Source organism: Polypterus senegalus, chromosome 8 (assembly GCF_016835505.1).
Source record: "Polypterus senegalus isolate Bchr_013 chromosome 8, ASM1683550v1, whole genome shotgun sequence".
Lineage (NCBI taxonomy): Eukaryota > Metazoa > Chordata > Cladistia > Polypteriformes > Polypteridae > Polypterus > Polypterus senegalus.
In genome coordinates, this window is record NC_053161.1 from 79,254,359 (window position 1) to 79,271,378 (window position 17,020).

At 36.7% G+C, this 17,020-nt stretch overlaps 1 protein-coding gene across 1 annotated transcript in view; it reads right to left on the reverse strand.

Annotated features, from left to right (window-relative positions):
- Positions 1 to 17,020, reverse strand: part of tmem110l (transmembrane protein 110, like) — a 121,593-nt gene that overhangs the window by 58,040 nt on the left and 46,533 nt on the right. The window lies entirely within an intron of this gene.

Sequence of the window (17,020 nt, forward strand, 5' to 3'; positions counted from 1 at the left end):
GTATTATCCACTAATTCTCCCAAAGTGACATTAAGTCTAGTTTTGAACACACATACACATTACATACATATAATTTTTTAAATGGTAGAGTTCTTAGCACTGACCCCTGTGAAACACCATCCTTAACAACCAATTCAACTGCTTTGGAGGCTATTTCAAATGTGTGTCTTTTAGCTAGAGATGCCATGCCTTTGTGTATGAAAATCATACATGTAAAATGGAGTTAATGTTTTCATGTCTCTTTTACACTAGCATAAACTCTAGCTACTCTCCACCGAGATAGAAATGAGTACGAATCTTCAAAACCAATAGGGAATTCTCTTACAAAACAACATCAGAGTAGAAGAAAGACTGTTTCTAGGCTAAGAAGTCTAGTCCAGGCATTAAAGATTTATACTGCTATGGGGCCAATATTAAAAAACTAATTACTTACTGTTCTCAACAGATTTCTATACACATTTCCAGTTCCTTTAGTGTGCATCCTCACATTCTCGATTTTTGTATATGTGAAATGTCCTACATTTTCTCAACATTTTGCTAATCCATGGATAAAGGACATTTTGTTGAAACAATTTTTACAGAATTATTAAGCACAAATATAGTATAATCGCATTGCTTTTTTTTTAGAATTTTCTTCAGATCAGTTGGATAACTTGCTATTTAACTGAACAGGAGAGCTAAGCTGTGCAATACAAATCTGATACGACATGGCTTTGAAGGCATGGAGCTGCAGTACCTAGTGGCAGTTCCTTTTAATACCTCAGCTTTGGAACTGAACAGCTTACTTGCTCACCTAACAGGTCTAAATGCTAAAATAGTATTTTTACAGGAAACCCACTTACTAAGTAAGGATCAGTTCCGGCTGCAAAAAGACTGGACTGGTCAAATGTTCCATTCTAGTTTTACAAAGAAAACTAGAGGGGTGGGAATTCTTATACATAGAACAGTACCATTTGTAGCATCAGATGTAGTATTGGATCCTGAAGGGAGATATGTGATGGTCATGGGAGACTTATCTAACTGTAAAATGATTTTGATAAATGTTTATGCACCTAATGTTGATGATAAGGAATTTATACAAAATTTATTTGCATCCATTCCCAATCTGAACACTCATAAACTTATAATGGCTGGGGACTTTAATTGTGTTCTAAATCCACTTTTAGATAAGACTTCCTCCACAGGGGAGCGGCAACTAACACCAAAAGATAATTACAAAGTTTATAACTGATCACAACTTATCAGATCCCTGGAGGTTTTTAAACCCAAATTCAAGAACATATTCTTTCTACTCACCAGTACATCATTGCTACTCAAGGATTGATTACTTCTTTATAGATAATAACTTCTTGCCTAAGATTAAATCTTGTAAATACGATGCTATTGTTATTTCAGACCATGCTCCGATGATCTTGGAGCTGAAATTACTAAGCCCCATACACTCACCCGCAGATGGCGCTCAATCCGCTTCTATTAGCTGGCGAGAATTGTACTGAATTTATATCCAAACAAATTGAATTCTTTCTAGAGACAAATACATCCCCTGAGATCTCTGCAGGAATACTCTGGGAAACTCTTAAGGCCTTCTTAAGAGGACAGATTATCTCATATCTTTCCCACAGAAATAAATCCGAAGCGAAGAAAGTAGCAGAGATAAAAGCGAAATTACTAAAATAGATGAAGAACATGCCAGACTACCAAGCGAGACTCTACATAAGAGGAGGCAGGCTCTACATTCAGAATTAAACCTCTTGACAACTAAAGAAACCGAACAACTAATTTACAAATCCAGACATCATTATTATGAACATGGAGAAAGCTAATAAGCTTTTAGCGCAACAAATTCACAAGCAAGATGCATAGCGCAATCTCGGTAATTACTAACACGAATGGAGATAAAATCATCGAACACAAAAATATAATGTACACTTTTAGAGACTACTATAAATCCCTATATACTACTGAGTTTAAAGAAGACAATATACAATCTAATGCATTTCTGGATAAATTACAGATACCACAAATTGGCGCTTTTAGTGTGGAGGAACTTCGATAAACCTCTGTCATTATCAGAATTACTGGATGCTATAAAGTCACTCCAAGGTGGAAAAGCAGCAGGCCCTGACGGCTACCCTGCAGAGTTTTACAAGAAATTCTCCGCTCAGCTAGCTCCCTCCTATTAGCAACATTTACAGAAGCCAGAGATAACCAATCTCTTCCACAAACCTTCGCCAAGCACTAATCACTGTCTTTCCAAAACAAAATAAGGACTTATTACAATGTGCATCATACAGACCAATTTCACTTCTGAATAACGACGTTAAAATACTCTCTAAAATCATAGCTAGAAGGATGGAGAAAGTGCTCCCCTCAGTAATATCACAAGACCAAACTGGATTTATTAGGGGCCGACACTTATCTTCAAATCTCGCCTGTTTAATGTAATATACTCACCAACTAAATCAAACACCCCAGAAATATTATTATCATTGGATGCAGAAAAAGCATTCGACATGATTGAATGGAAATACCTTTTACTATTTTGGAGAGTTTGGGTTTGGCCGAACATTTGTGCATGGATTAAATTACTGTATACTAACCCAGAAGCTTCAGTTTGCATCAATAACATTTGCTCAGACTACTTTAAACTAGAGCGTGGCACAAGACAAGGATGCCCTTTGTCACCACTGCTGTTTGCAATTGCCATTGAACCACTGGCAATACATTGTCGAAATACTGATCAGATAAAGGGGATTAGCAGAGAAGGACTGGAACAGAAAATCTCATTATATGCAGATGACATGGTACTGTATATATCGGACCCAGAAAATTCTGTGCCTGCAGTCTTAGCAGCACTCACAGAATTTCAAAAGCTCTCTGGTCTCAGAATTAATCTGAATAAAAGTGTACTCTTTCCGGTGAATTCGCAAGCATATAATATTAGATTAGACACCCTTCCTTTTATCATTGCAGAACAGTTTAAATACCTGGGGTAAACATCACAAATAAACATAAAGCTCTTTATCAACAAAATTTATCGTCTGCATGGAAAAAATTAAACAAGACTTGCATAGATGGTCAACCCTTCATCTCACACTAGCTGGAAGAATTAACACTGTTAAGATGAATATTCTTCCTAAGCTCCTTTTTTTATTTCAAAACATACCAATATACATTAATAAATCGTTCTTTAAGCAATTAGATTCAACAATAACCTCATTTATTTGGAATTCTAAACATCCACGCATCAAAAGAGCGACCCTACAAAGACAAAAGGCAGAAGGTGGCATGGCTCTACCTAACTTCCAGTTTTATTACTGGGCGGCAAATATACAGTCGATAAGAACCTGGACACAAATAGAAGAACATACACAGGCATGGACCGCAATAGAAGTAAAATCCTGCAGTACTTCTTTGTATTCCTTGCTCTGTGCTCCAATAAACACACGTTATCGGCAATACACTAATAACCCAATTGTGCTCCACTCACTTAGAATCTGGAACCAATGTAGAAAGCATTTTAAGACGGAGAAGCTTCTTTCTGTGGCACCCCTGCAAAAGAACCACCTCTTTCAACCCTCACAAACATATGCAGTTTTAATATCTGGAAAAATTTGGAATTAACTTAGAGATCTTTATATAGACAACGTCTTTGCATCCTATGAACAATTACATTCCAAATTTAACATTCCAGCTACAAATTTCTTTCACTATCTTCAAATCAGGAACTTTGTTAAACAGAACCTTCCAGATTTTCCTCATCTTGCACCCTCATCCACGCTGGAAAAATATTGCTCAATTTCAAGGAGTTAGACTCCATCTCTACAATATATAAAATCCTTTTACAATCCCTTCCTTTCAAAGATCCAAGAGGACACTGGGAAAATGACCTCTCAATTAATATATCAGAAAAGGAGTGGAAAGTAGCAATGCAGAGAATTCACTCAAGCTCCATATGCGCAAAGCATACAATTATACAACTCAAAATTATATATCGAGCACATCTGTCTCGACTAAAACTCTCAAAATGTTTCCAGGGCATGATCCAACCTGCGAGCGTTGCAACCAAGCCCCAGCCTCACTGGGTCACATGTTCTGGGCCTGCACCAAATTAACATTATTCTGGACAAAAATTTTTAATTACCTCTCAGACAGTCTTGGACTCACAATCCCTCCTAACCCATTAACAGCTGTGTTTGGGGTTCTTCCAGAGGGTCTTAAAGTGGAGAAAGACAAACAAATTGTGATTGCATTCACTACACTGTTGGCACGCAGACTTATTCTGATAAACTGGAAGAACCCAAACTCTCCTCTTTAAGTCAGTGGGAAACTGATGTGTTATATTATTTAAAATTAGAAAAAATCAAATACTCAGTTAGAGGATCTGTGCAGACTTTCTTCAAAACATGGCAGGATCTAATCAGTAATATTTTGAAATGAGTTTATAAAGCACAGAGAATTTGTTGATTTAGGTATTTTTTACAAGCCTTAAATTTTACACCATTTGGCTTGCTCTCTCTCTCAAGGGTGGGGATCGATCTGTTCTTAGCATAATTCTTTTTTTTTTTTGGAACTGAACAGCTCTTTTCTGTCTTGCCTGTCTGCAGCCGAGTCATCAACTCCAATCAATCCAATCAACTGATTTTCCAGAATTCCCACGCACTTCATTCTCAAACAAATTCTGAAAAAAATACTAGGTGCACCCATGTTATTCAGGAAACACCCTGTAAAATTATTTTGATACAAGATCAATACTTTTCAAAATACAGCCAATTTTGTGAGGGGAGAGGGGTATCAAATTTGACACAGCTTTATTTTCTCATTAAATTTCAGAAGACCATATCTCAAGAACTACACCACCTAGCAGGCTCACATTTTGCATACTGATAGCTTTAAGGTATAGTATGTAACAAACAAAATGCTTGGTCCACATGACACCACTTGGTAAAAGAAGGCCTTCAAAAATAGACAAAAAATATTTTGCGTCTTTTGCTTTATCATGTTCAGGTTGATTAAGTTTGAGCATATTTCTAACTGATACAGCTTGTTGAATTTTTTTCCATGTTTAAAGAACTAAACAGGTTTTTCAAAAGATTGTAAACAAACAAGAAACTACATCAGGGTTTTACCATCAGCTCTCTCAAATGTGAAAAAAATCCTTGTGTCTAATATTCACACCACCTCAATGCATTGGGGGAATGTCCAGACATTTTTAAAATGACCTTTCCTATATCATATATTCCATTCTAAACAAGGGTTAAATTCACCATTTGTCAGTAATGATAATCATCAAGTTCTTCATCACTAACTTATAGGTATAGGATTAATGGGAGGGGAAAAAAAAAAAAATCACCAAGGGCAAATTAAGCACAACACATGAACAAAAGCTGCTTGATTTATCATTTACATACTACACTAGTTATAATAAAATGTTAAAATCTTGGTGTTGCAGCAACAGGAATGTGACACATTTCATTTCTGTTTCAATTGAAGTGCAGAGTCTAGAGTATCTTTGTCTTTGAGGTCAAGATGGTACTGCCTGCCAGTGACTGTCGTAGGTGCACTAAGCAGTGCAATGACACACTGTAATGGCACCCAACACGTATTGTTTCTAGGTGGCCAATGGAAAGACTGTGCAGGATAGTTTGGATGCATGAAACATATCAGGATATCTGATTCCACTTCACTCTTGCCATGATTCACACCAATCCAACATTTTTCATCATACATGCACCTAACATAGCCTCCCATAGAACACTGGTCTAACGTGAGGGACGCATCTGGTCCATCAGGATTGTGATCGTGAGAGGGCAGGATCTCAGCCGCTGCTTCAGTGGTAAATATTCGGACAGTCGATTGACAGGCTTCACAAGTAAGTAAGCCATGTTCTATAGGGATGCAAGAGTGGTATTCTCAAATAGCAGTTACTCTTTTGGCAATGGAGAACCGCATTCTATATTCAGCAACATAAAAATAGAACATCATCATTTGATATGAATAAAAAGTTTGACATTATTGATGACTTACTGATTGAAAACTCAATTATCACCATTATTAAAGCATGGCACATTCAGGATAGAAAAACATGAAAGATTTGCATAAGAAAAGTGAGGTCTGTATTTTGAAAAAGAAACAATGTAGAATAAATAAATATTTTAAAAAATATCTGCACATTCCCTCATGCTGTTAGGGTGCTCTAAAGATGAAATCCAAAATGATTTTTTGGATTTGAGAGGTCTGCTTTTCAAACCCTGATAGTTACTTCTCTATATATTGCTTTTTCTGAAAGCTTATATAGTTACCTGAATAAAGAAAAAAAATCAGAAGTCTGTGTTGGTTACAAATGTGTTTCTGAGGCCTAAACATAGCTAATCCAAAAACTCAAATAAAATTTTGGTCAATTTCAAAGGCCTGCTTTGACCACGGAGGGTTATCTGGACCGAATGCTTTAATTTCGTAAAAAACTATATCAATTAATGCACCAGTATGCAAAGTGTGAGCCTGTTTAGTTATTGAGCTATGGACTTGATGAAAAAATGAGGCCAAAAAAAAAAAATCGAGTTAGAAGTGTGCCGGCCATTGGTTGATTTGATATGGAATACTCCAGATTAATTTGTAAGTTGTGATATCTTTTCCTTCCGTTTCTTCAAGTACTTTATTTCTGCCTCCTCTTTTAGCTTTGGAGGAATGCTCATAATTTAAGCATTGTCAGCGCATATTTCTGTATTTCAGTGAAAAACTTTTCATGCATGTTGCAAACGTCCCTCAGTGAGCCCTTCCAGTGTAACCAAGACTTTCTGTACCATATATTTCCAGCACATTAACCATGGACATGATGAGATCATACAATACTTTTTAACTTTAGTATTATATTTAAGAAGTTACTATTATTATTTCTTTTGCCAAAGACTTTTAATCTGTGTGTTTTGGGAACTTCAGATCTACAATGGTATAAGGAATGTTGTGGACTAAATAGTACTATTTATCTGTATGTTTATTGGTGCAAGTGTGTGCATTTAACTGTTTTATACAAATTATTCTAGTTTTATAAACAAAATGCTCTCTTAACCTTACTCAGTCTTGTATAGTTAACAGAGCTATTCATGATGCACGATTCCTTCCGGCTTGTTATAACAGAAGACGTCTGTCTTGGGAACCTTGCAGCGGTAATACAAGCTATTATTTAAAGACGAATTCCCCATTAATTTCCTTCCTTTTACTATTCATAATTAGCTAAACTAATGACTTAACATTGCATTTTGGCCATCAACGTCATTTTGCCTAATATGAATTCTATTTTTAGTTATCTACAATTTAACTGACTATTTATTGTCACAGATTTGTGTGTGTGTATTAAACCTGGAACAGTTTGAGCCCAAATTCACAAAAGTTTTATATCATTTCTCAGACTGTTATGCTTTTGCTTACATTAGAATTTCACTCTATGCAGATCATAACTTCTAATATTTGCTACAGATGCAACAGAATTGGTGAGGTAAATTTCGATTACATTTTATAGTCATACCAATCAATCAATGCAAAGGCTTAACTAATTAACTAATTGCAGATTTAAAAAAAAAAAAAAAGCCGTTCTACTTATTAACAAAGAAAATACTACAAAGTTAAATTTCTCACAAAATCATTTATTTATACATTATTTCTAAAATTTGTAAAAAACTGGTCACAAAGTGTTATTTTACATTATTGAACAGTACTTTATAAATTACTGTCTAGAAATACCATACTGCATACGGACATGCTTGGGAATGAGTTGCAAGTCCAGCATGTTAACTGTATATGCTCACAAATGCTTCAACTAACATGGAATGATGCTCATATCCAAATGTACTGTACCCATAAGGCAGATGGTTGTCCTTTCCTACTTAGCAGTTGTTGCATGATTCATCTGCTCCTTTATAGCACTTATATGGACATGTGTGTTTGTCTGCATCGATGTCACTTTGTCCAGACACACATATGTGGACAATTAGACTATACTGGCATGCTCTCACCATGGTTAAGAGAAATGTTAAATCAGTCATTAAATGGGACTTGCTCTGTATCAGCAAATCATTCTACTGTGCCCATGTCCAGTTCACATTGCTGGGTATATTAGAAGTCACGATGGTTTGTGTGTTACAAACCCACATAACTGCTTGTGACATTTTTTCGTAGAGCTGTTAGTTAAATGTTTTGCTGGAGAACTGTGTGTCTGTAGCACCACCAATTCTATCACTTAGTCTTCATCTTTGTGGTACACTACAATAAATCTACCGGTTGTTAGTGCAGACCAAAAGTAAGACACAAGTGAAAGTATATTGGCTGGGTTAGCTGGGTTTTCCCATTTGTCTTCTAGGTTAAAAAAAAAAAGCATTTCTGTGCAATCTCTCTCTCTATATATAAAATGCAATGTTTGTTTGTCCGTGTTTCACAAGAGAACTACTTTATGGATTTAGATTGGATGTTTTTCTATAATTTGCTTGAACATTCCGGATGAAATAGCGCTAAGTGTCATAGTTCAGTTGCAGCACCTATTTATTTGCGCAAATCCGAGAGACAGGCTGTGGGCTAAGGGAATGGGGAGGCAAGACCTCAAGAGAGGGAGCCAGGCGGGGCCATCCTCACTCACGTGCCAGCCTCCATTCGAGTCGCTCTACCTCTCCTACGTGTTGCAGCATAACTTGCCTCCGCTTAGTTAGCGATACTAGTTTGTTTAGTAGACATTATTATCTAGAGATTGTTAAAGAGTAACATTTGACATTTTTAGAGAGAGAGAGAGAGAGAGAGAGAGAGAGAGAAAAAGAGATCACAGCTATGTGGACTTCAGAGGGTACCTGCTTATTGGCAGAGATATCACAGCCACATGCTTTTCTCCCCATACGGAGGAAGCTCTCCCATCAGAGCTGAACACGATCAGATACAGTGGCATTGTTTGATGTTGGAGCATACCCAACTTCCGGTTGCCAACTTTTTACAGTTTTGGCAAAGATATCACACCTACATTTTCGCCCCTGATAGCAAAACCAAAAATATTATATATCAAGAGGCCCTCAGATACAAATGCTATCAATATAAAATCGTCTCAATACAAATTATTACATTTTGTAAAATTTTTTATATTAATTTTGAAAGTTTGTCCTGTTTTACCACTACACGGGCGGAGCCGTGGGGAACAGCTACTATCTGATAAAAGTGATTTTAGATTAAATGCATCTTCCTTCAAGATATAGGATTATCTTCAGAATGCCATTGATACAAACCATGCTGTATTATTCTACATGCCATTTGTGCAATTTCCTTGGACCTGCAGTCACTAAATAATTTCATTGCTAGCACTGCCTTTAATGGCAAGTGGCTTAAGTTTAACTTCACAAGTGTCATGATTAGTTTAAAGCACTGTACATATGCTGCTTTTATACAGTATTTCAGCACAATATTATAGTGTTTTCAATTAACTGTCATCCTTTCCCTTGAAAATTTGCCAAGCACAGATATGTTTAGCGTGCTTCATTTTCAGTGAAGGTGTCTAAACCTGCTTCTGGGATGTAAAATAGTCTAAGTTTAAACACCGCATATACTGTATGTCTATTTAACAAAAGGTTTCAAATTAAGTCTTTTATGCCTTTCAGGGCAGTAAGACAAATTCCTAACACAAATGTAATCATATTACCGATAAGGTTACTTGGTTTAATTTCTTAATGCAAGTTGATCGAAGAAAGGTTAATCCATGATATCAAGCAAGCAGAATTTGGGTCATTTGTCAAATTAATCTTACCTTTTAATAAAACTATGTGCCTTTACAACATAGTGTTTCATGACAAGGATTAAAAAAAACAAAAATGGAGTGAAAGCTTTGAGGGGTAAACTAATATATTGACACCTTTGTTACCATCTCATCAGTCTGCCATGCACACCAGATTTCACATCTTAACAAGGTATCTTATGGTGTAAAGTGTAAAAGGCACTTTAACCTCTAAGGTCCTTTTTATGTCGGTAGACAAGTTAATAGTGGAAATGCCTAAACTTTTAGCCTGGATTCACACATACATCCTGCAAAACTTACCTATTCAACATTCACTGAGCAAAGGTAAGCTCATATACAAAGGAAGAATATCTCAACACTTTCAAAGGCTAGCTACCTCAACTTTTATACATTACCAGAGGCTACAATACAAGCCATTCCTCTCATGAGGTGGCCCTGCTGGGATTTGCTTACATGTCGATCTGTCTTCAGATTGCTTCCGCTGAAAAGGACTCTAAAAACCCTAGACAAAGCCAGGAACCTCTACTCCTGTCTGGCTTTTGTATCCAGTTGGCTACCTTTTAAAAGGTGCTACACAATACAACAGAAGACAAGGGCTAATCAATATCCCTGACTGTACATAACCTAAATGGACAGTTTGTTTCATTAACAATCATTGGTAAAACTCAGCAAACAGGACATTTTAGCAAAGCAATACTCAAACCACTTTAATCATTATATAAAAAGAAAACACAACAAGCCATGATTCTTGGGAGTGTTTAGCTGGCAAACTTTGACCTAGTTGTTTTTAGTTTGGGGGTTGTATTTCTCCCTCTCCTCCTAGCCATGGCAATTATGATCTCTCCCTACTACTGCCTTTAAAAATCCTATTTTTTATAGTGTCTATGACTGGTTTATACAGAATATTGTGTCAGTCAAAAATTTGAAACAATTGATGAGTTCCTATGGTCCAGTTGATTAAGTTACTTTGGCAACACACAAAATATGTTCATATTAAATGTCCCAAGCCTCCATTTTACATATTCTTTATCAATTTATAGAATAAGAATATCTTTATTGTCATTGTAACAAATACAACTAAATTAGGTGCAATCCCTGCGGTGTCAAAATATAAATAAACATAATTACAAAAGGATAGGAAAGGATAAGAAGAAATAAGGTAGGACACAACCATTCAACATAAGACCTTAATTGCACATAAAACACTACTGCACAAGATGTCATCTATTGCACTACTGCAATGGAGGTGATTAGGTGGCATTCAGTGCCCTTTCCAGAGAGGGCAAAGCACAGACGATGATCTGCTGGGCAGTCTTTATGATCTGCTGAAGTGTTTTCCTCTGCGCTGTTGTGCAGCTGGAAAACCACACGCAGAGGCAGTAGCACAGGACACTATTGAGAGTATTTTAATACTTCTAATTCTTAGAATTCCTGTCTATGCCAATTTGCATACAAAAAATTGTACATATTTCCACTGTTTGACAGTCTTGGAAAAGTACCCAAGGAAAATTAATAATCTAATGTCATTTGTACCAGCTTGCTGTTTCAGTTATAGAACATTTTGAATGTCAGTTTATGTGCTTGAAGACTTAGTTTATGGTCTTGGTCACATAATTTTAAGATCATTATCTAAATAATTCTAAAATAAAAACAGACCAAAATAAAACACACATAAAATATTACATGCTGTAATAAAAGCACAATTTTCCAACAGCATTACACAAGGAAAAGGCACAGGTTTTACAATAGCCAATAACATGTTTGCCAGGTTTCCATTGATATTAGAAGCAAAACATTGTGCAATATGTCAGAATGGTCAATGCCTAATGTTTACAACAGTTTTATATATATATAGTATACAATGAATAAGAGCCAATTTATATTTATCACCACCATTGGAGTGTCAGTGTTATTACTGAATAGAGCATTTTGTTCCTGAAATGGAGTAAAATAATATCCTAACACAGAGCCAATCTAGTTAGGAGTATACCGACTATATCAATAATGTACCGAGTCAATGAAAATGGCAAAATTTTATCACACATCTTGACAATATTTTGAAAAATGTATACATTAGAATATTGGATCAAAGCCAGCATGTCAACATATTAATGTTGCTTCCAGCGAAGCCTTTACCCTCCGTAATACGGAAGGTGTTTATGGGATTCTCTCTATGCAATACACTTTTAACAAATTTAACCCCCCAACAAAACTAACTTACATTACATGTTTGAAAATGGATTAATGTTAAAACAAAGAATTGTTTTAATTTCTTATAAAAGGTTAAATCTGAAGCCTGTATAAAACTTTAAAGAACAGCTGCATAAAACGCTTTGTCATGCATATTAAAATGGCAACATTTCTGTTGAATTCAGACATGAAACCTAACTAATAAAATTGGTAGGTATCCTTAAACACCCTGTAGAATTGCGTATATACTGCTATAGGCTAGTGACCTCTAGTGACAACTTCAGAGAGGTGAAATTCAGAAACCCAAGATTAATACTGTACAGTATTTAGGATTACAGGTTAGACTGCCCTCTAGTGGAAAACAGCAAAAGTATCTTTGTAAGGGTCTTCTTCTGATTGGGTTTTGTGCTGTTTTTTCTTTATAGGCTTCAGGGACATTGTGATGGGAAGTTGCTACATTGTCTGCTGAAGTGAACTGCTGGTACAATTTCTGTGCTTTCTCACAGATGTATACAAAGAGGATGATAACTGCTTTCCATGGTCAAAATAAACAGTGTGTCACCATATTTTATTTCTGCATTTAACTTTGCTAACTAAATGAGATGAATTTGCTATAGGATTTAACATTCTGGGGCGGCACGGTGGCGCAGTGGTAGCGCTGCTGCCTCGCAGTTAGGAGACCCAGGTTCGCTTCCCGCATGTTCTCCCCGTGTCTGCATGGGTTTCCTCCGGGCACTCCGGTTTCCTCCCACAATCCAAAGACATGCAGGTTAGGTGGATTGGCGATTCTAAATTGGCCCTAGTGTGTGCTTGGTGTGTGGGTGTGTGTGTGTGTCCTGCGGTGGGTTGGCACCCTGCCCAGGATTGGTTCCTGCCTTGTGCCCTGTGTTGGCTGGGATTGGCTCCAGCAGACCCCCGTGACCCTGTATTCGGATTCAGCGGGTTAGACAATGGATGGATGGATGGATGGATGGATGGATTTAACCCTCTGAAAGTAAACACAAAAACACATAGGAATACACATGCAAATAATTCTTTAAATAAATTTGTAAAAATGTCAATAAATTATTATATATAAAGCTTGTAAGACTGCATAAACCAAAAATGGATTGGGACTTGTAAAACAATATCCGCATGAATGTCATAATTGCTATATTTTTTACATAAAAAAAAAGAGAAGTTTTTTAAAATGTGTGTAATACAGTATATTAGATCAGCATATTGGAAAAGTAGATAGCACTGCTCCTTGCTTGTCTAGGGACCTGGATTCAATACTTGAAGCAATCTTTCTGTATTTAGTACATGCTACCATTTTAGCTTGAATTTTCTCAGTTCTTGGAAACTTCAGATTGGTACCACATCCTTGGGATGTCTATGTTAGGTTACAATTTAAAGTTCACAATCAACTTATTGTACAGCTTATAAGCAAGTGTATGTACATATTTATGTGTAAATAAGCCTTGTGCTTCAATAGTGCTGACAAAGCCTATAGTAAGTACTCCATGAGGTTTATTAAAAAAAGAAGTGGCTATAGAAAAGACAAAAAGAATTGCATTTAATAGAAGTTGACATAGAGCATCTAGTAAATTACTGATCACAGTGTAGTGATCATGCAACATACGTAGTTTAAACATCAGGATCAGTCTCATGTGAGTATCATTTGATCCACTTCATACGGCAATGTAAACACTCTGAGTTCTGCTTCAATTTAAACTGCAGCTTCAGAGATGTCTCTCCTCAAGAAAATACTTATATACAGTAAACCCCCAAAATTCGCGGGGGTTACATTCTTAGAGCACCACAAATTGTGAAAAAATGTGACTTTTGGATGTGGTTAAAAAATGCCTTTTAAATGCCTATATGTATAGTTTAAACCCTAAATATAGTATGTCCCCAAATCACTTTAATTTCATTGCAAACTCAGCTTAATACATTGCCTAACAAATTACCTTAATATATTACCTAAAACCAGAATGTAAAGGTAAACCTGTAGGCTATACTGTACAATACTGTACTGCTGTCTCCTGTGGTGCTAGAATGTAAAATACAGATGTTACCGCTATATGTACTGTAATTCATGCAAGCGTGTTTTCTTTGGTATGTGCTGTTGTTTTTGTTATAAGTAGAGTAAATACATAATAATTTTATTTAATTAAAATACAGTAAAATGTACTGGTACTCACCAATGATGAATGATATTGATGATGATGATGTGCAGTACGATGCAGAGGATTTAAAACTACCTGTGTGGTGATTCCCTCGTATCTTTGTAATGGTCTTCTTCTGGTTGGGTTTTGTTCTGGCTTTTCTTTATAGGCTTCAGGGACATTGTGATGGGAAGTTGCTACATTGTCTCCTATAGTGAACTGCTGGTACAATTTCTGTGCTTTCTCACGGATGTGAGGGGATGTTGTTCCTGCAGTCTGTGATCCACAATGCCAAGGCAGAGTCCATCTTGATGATATTTTTATTCCTTACGGTCGTTACCTTTTTGGCACATTCACAGAAACTTACAGATACGGTACTTCAGATCACTCCTTCGTTCTTTTATATCTAGAGAACAGTGCTTTCATTAATGCCATAGTGGCGCGCTACTGCAGCATAACATTTTAGTTCCCGGAGCAAATCCAGTAGTTCAACCTTCTCCTGGAGTGTTTTAAACTTCTTCTGGCACTTGTGCCACAAGCCTTAGAAGGTGCAGGGCGATTCAGCGAAATCGTGTGCATTTAAGAATAACAAAATGAATACAATAACAAAATGGAAACCACGAGGACACTTAGCTGGAGTCGCGTCACAAGGCAGCAATCAATCAGCAGCAAGGAGAAATGAATAGCGCTCTCGGATTGGGTACTTTCACCATTTCAAACCGAGTTTCCCTCAGCAGTTGCTTCCTGTTCTCTCTACAGCACACTATTGCCACAAAAAACGGCATAAAAAAATTGGAGGATATTTGCGCTTTTTGCTAACAGTTAGGTTCTAAGGAAAATTGGGGGTCTACTATACTGCATATTTTAAAACATATCCACATAGTGACAGAATTTCTTATACCATTGCAACAAAAACACAGGCTAATGAATTTAAAATAAGACAACTTTTAAAAATCAGCTGAAGAAATGTCATGTTTATTTTTTTTTATTTTGTTGATTTTTTATTAAAATCAAATAGCATTCCGTACAAATAAGTCAAGCAGAAATGTCATGTTTAAATTGGACGATATGATGAAATTACTTTCATGAGTCTCCAAACAGACACAGTCCTCATGTCCTATATCTCTGCCTCCTATTTTACCTTGCATTTCATGTGAGCTTGTTGCAGGCAAGTACCGGATGCCAAAAAGCTGTAAAGGCACTGCAGCCTTTAAATCTTTCTTTAGGTTTACTAAATGATGGCTTGTTATGTGCACTTGGAAGAGTTCAGTACCTGTGTTCAAATTAAAACATGGATCAACTTGAGGTACATTCACCAGCAATAAGTCAAATGCGACTTTTAAAATCAATACTGTTTTATTAAATTAAAGAGGTCATGTCACAATCTGGATGCTGTGGTCTGACTACAGGACTACACCTGACATAAGTTGTTGAGACCTGTGAAACTCCATAAATTTTAAGTGCCAAAACCATGCACATCCTGACCTGTAGCAACACCAATTTCTCTGCGGACTAGAGAGTCTGTAAATTAGAGCATTCCTTCTAGACCATGAGATGACCAGCAAAAACAACCTGACTAGTAGTCTCTTTTTCACCAGTAAATATCTACCCAGTATAATAGTCTTTCTAGTATATGAACATACTTTATTTAGTGGTATGTTACAGATGTAGGAAAAACGCAATATATTAGGAGGAAGCAGGAATGGAGAGACAAAGTGAATAATCACTTGACTAGAATATTGGATTGAGGCAAGTCTTCATTCCAGTCTATGGCGTTTAAAGTGGGCAGTGAACTATAAAAACAACACACACAACTGACATAATTTTCAACCAAAATATAAGTGGCAGTGTCAGAGCTCAGAGTGAAGGCAGACGGCTCTACTGGTTGAAGGCTTCAGAAAGAGAGATTCAAGTTCTAGTTTATATCCAAGTTTTCATGTTTAATCCATATCAGTATAGGTGTTTAAAATTTGTATTTCTATCGTTTAAAAATAAATAATTAAAAATCCCATGATGTACCACATGCCATAGTTTCTTTAAGAAAGCTATACTACATGACCAAAGATTTGTCATCTCCAGAGTACCACACCTAGGACTTTGTTGAACACCCCATTATAAACCTATGGCCATTAATATGCAGTTGCCCCCAAACCCCCTTGTGGCTACAACTCTCCTGGTAAGGCTTTCCACAAGATTGTTGGAGTGTGTGTGGGAATTTGTGTCCATTCATTGAAAATAGCATTTGTAGGTTCAGGTACAGATGTTGGATGAGAAGACCTGGCTTGCAAATGGCATTTCAATTTATCCAAAACGTGTTAAAGAGGGTTAAAGTGAAGGCCCTTTGCAGAACACTTGAGTTTCTCCACACCACACTCATTAAATCATACCTTTATTGACCTGGTTTTGTGCACCTGGACTTTCCCCAAACTGTTACTACAAAGCTGGAAGTGGACAATTGTCTAAAACATCTTTTAATGCTTTAGCATTAACATAACTTTTCACTGGAATCAAGAGTCCTAGCCCAAACCCTGGCAAACAGCCCCAGACCATAATGCCTCCTCCACCATACTTAACAGTAGGCACTATGCAATCCAGAAAGTAGTGTTTTGGCGGCAGACGCCCAAAACAGAATAGTTCATCAACCTCTCAGCAACTCAAGTGTAATCCATCACTCCAGAAATCATGTTTCCACTATTGCCGAGTTGAACAACAGCATGCTTTACACCACTCCAGCCGGCACTTGGCATTACACATAGTGGTTGTAAGTCTTGCGTGCAGCTGCTTGACCATTTCAAGAACCTGTTCTTGAACAGGTTCTTGTGCTGATGTCGTCACCGGAGGTAATTTGGAGCTCTGTTGTGAGTGATTAGCCACTTTTACACACTATGTACTTTCGCACTTGATGGCACTGCTCCACAAG